Below are 3,006 nucleotides of genomic sequence, written 5' to 3' on the forward strand. Positions count from 1 at the left end.
GAACAGCTGTGGTTTTGGCTCAGAATCCCCCAAGACATAGGAGAGAGTCATACCAGGCTGCTGGTAAGAGTTCTCCTTTCCTTTGCGTTCATATTCCAGTTTGTACAATTTCATGAGAAAGCCAGACTGTGGCAGTTATAGTCTTAAAGGAGGTGAGGATAGAAGGAGTGTATTTTTCCTATTCAGTCTTGAACAGATTCAGACTTCCCTACTGCCAAATTCATGTTATGATCAGTAATAAAGCGTGGGTTGTAAACATGTCAGTACTTAATGGGGCTTTGAATCAAGTACTCATTCATCCCACCAACTATGGGTGGTGACAAAATAGTTCAGTGGTTATTATTTTAGATCATGTATACTGAGGACTTTGTGACCTTACCTAAGGGGCTAAAACCAAAACAATAACAGAAGAGGCTTTCTGATAAAGGTTGAACAGAACTAAAACATACACTTAGAAATCTTCCCATTATGAGCAATGCTCAGTGAACATAATCTCTCTTACAGATTTTGAAGTTCATGTAGCCAATGTAGTGTAATATGGGCTATACAGAGAGGAAGAAAAAGTCCATTTCCCCAAGGATAGGGAATTTTTAGTGGGTTTATTCTGCTAGGTTCTACATAAACCTCTCAAGCAGTTCAGTCATTAGAGACACAGCGGGGTTATATTTGGATACAGAAAAAAATACTGCAAAAGCCAGTGAAAGGTTTGACCCTGAAGCAGATGACCATTGTCAGCTTTGATTTCATTGCCAAAGTTTGTAAATATTTTTCCTAGTGCAGGCCAAACAACTGTGGCTGTCCTGATACCTGTTTGTGGCAGTGGCTAACATTTTTCTCCAATTTCAGTCTGATTATCCTGATATGGGTTGGGCCTGAAGATATTTTCTGAGATTTCATTTAAACCCTTGTTTTAAATGCCGCGGTCATCAGCCCTTAATATTGCAGATCCTTCCTCTGGAGAACACCCTCCATTTTCTGACTAGAAACCAGAAGTTTGCTTACTGCAGCAGGAGGTGTGAAACCACAGTCCAATTCTGTGCTTTGCCAAAGACATCTGTGGTATTTAAAACAAATCACCATGTCTGTGGTCCATGGTGTTTTATAATTGGGGATTTGAAAAGGAGACTGGTGGGATAATTTTTTGTGTACTTGCAGCATCAGCTCAGATCCTAGCCATGGACACAAACAGGGTAAGAGGCAGGTTGCCCCTTGGAAAAGTGTTTCACAGAATCCCAGAATCGCCAGGGTTGGAAGGGAACTCTGGAGATCACCCAGTCCAACCCGCTGCCAAGGCAGGCCCACCTACAGCAGGTTACACAGCAACGTGTCCAGGTGGGTTTTGAATGTGTTCAGAGGGGGAGACTCCAGGACCCTCCTGGGCAGCCTGTTCCAGTGCTCTGCACCCTCAATCTAAAGAAGTTCTTCCTCATGCTGAGGTGAAACTTCTTGTGGTTTAGTTTATGGCCATTGCTCCCAATCTGTACTGGTACTTGGGGTTATCACAGAATCACAGAATAGTTTGAGATGGACAAGACTATCAAAGCTTATCTAGTTCAACCTCCCTGCAGTAAGCAACTTCAACTGGATCAGGTTACCCAGTACTACATCCAGCTTGGCCTTGAATGTCTCCAGGGATGGGGTATCTACCACCTCTCTGTGCAACTTGTTCCAGTATTTTACCACACTCATTGTAAAGAGTTTCTTCCTCACATCCAGCCTGAATCCCCCCTCTTTTAATTTAAAATCATCACCCCTCGTCCTATCACAACAGGCCCGGCTAAAAAATCTATTCCCATCTTTCTTAGAAGCCCCTTTTAAGTATTGGAAGGCTGTAATAAGGTCTCCCTGGAGTCTTCTCCATGCTGAATGCCAACTCTCTCAGCCTTTCAGAGAGTTGTTACATCCCCCTGGTCATTTTTAAGGTCCTGCTCTGGACCCTCTCTTTCCTGTTCCGAGGACTGCAGAGCTGGATGCAATACTCCAGTTATTCCTCCCCAGGTGCAATACCCTACACTTGCCCTTGTGGAACCTCATGAAATTCTCTCTGCCCGATTCTTCAGTGTATCAAGGTCCCGGTGAATGGCAGCACAGCCTTCAGGTATATCAGCCACTCCTTCCAGCTTCGTATCCCTTCATCCAGGTCATTGATAAACACGTTGAGGAAGTCTGGAACCAGTTGCATCTAAATATAATCCATGAGACACCAGCTGGTCACCATCAAGGGAGCAGTTTGGCAGCACTCATCAGCAAAAGGCAGAGATGACATGAGTCTTGACTTCATTGCAAGTGCCCATCTTGAAAAGACTTCGGAAGAAGGCTACCAAGATCACATTAAAAGTGTGTATTTGGTGTAAAAAGCCATAGCGGTGCTCAGTTCTATCTGTTTGCCTTTAGATGTTGTACACATCATGAATACAGACTTCAGCCAGGACTTCTCCTTTCATATGAAACTGTCTGGTTTCAAAATGTGACAGGTCTCAACTTGCAAAGGCCGTGATGTGCTCACTGCCAGCTGAGAGGGAGTCATTTTGCAGAGCTGTGGTGACCTTTTTCTCTGAATCACCTGCGAGCAGCCTACTGAAAAGAGAGCACAGTCCTGCACCAGCATTTCACCCACCCCAATGGTGTTTGTCTCCATTGACTACCACCAACAGTGTTTGCAAAGCCGCTGTAATTATTAACTCATCTGGAGCAAATGGGATTTTATTTGCTCTATGTCTTTCCAGGGATAAAAACCCCAAACCGAAACCCAAACCTAGCAGAAATTTTCCTTTCCGTTTGTATTTCTGGATATCTGGGGATGAAAACTTTCGTTTGAAAACAGAAGTTTCGGGGCGGCAGGGCTAGAAAGCCGCTGTCATCCTACCCAGGGTCACTGCTCCTGGCCCGGCCCCGGCGGCTCCCTGGGCTCACAGCGGGCCTGGCCCGGCCCGGCCCCACCCCACCCCGGCCGGGGCTGCCCCACCCACTGGCCGCGGCCTCCCTGAGGCCGGCGGCCGGGTGCGA

This window comes from Pezoporus wallicus, unplaced genomic scaffold (genome assembly GCF_028554395.1).
Source record: "Pezoporus wallicus isolate ANWC-B61680 ecotype Strahan unplaced genomic scaffold, APGP_CSIRO_Pwel_v1 contig_3486, whole genome shotgun sequence".
In the NCBI taxonomy this organism is placed as follows: domain Eukaryota; kingdom Metazoa; phylum Chordata; class Aves; order Psittaciformes; family Psittacidae; genus Pezoporus; species Pezoporus wallicus.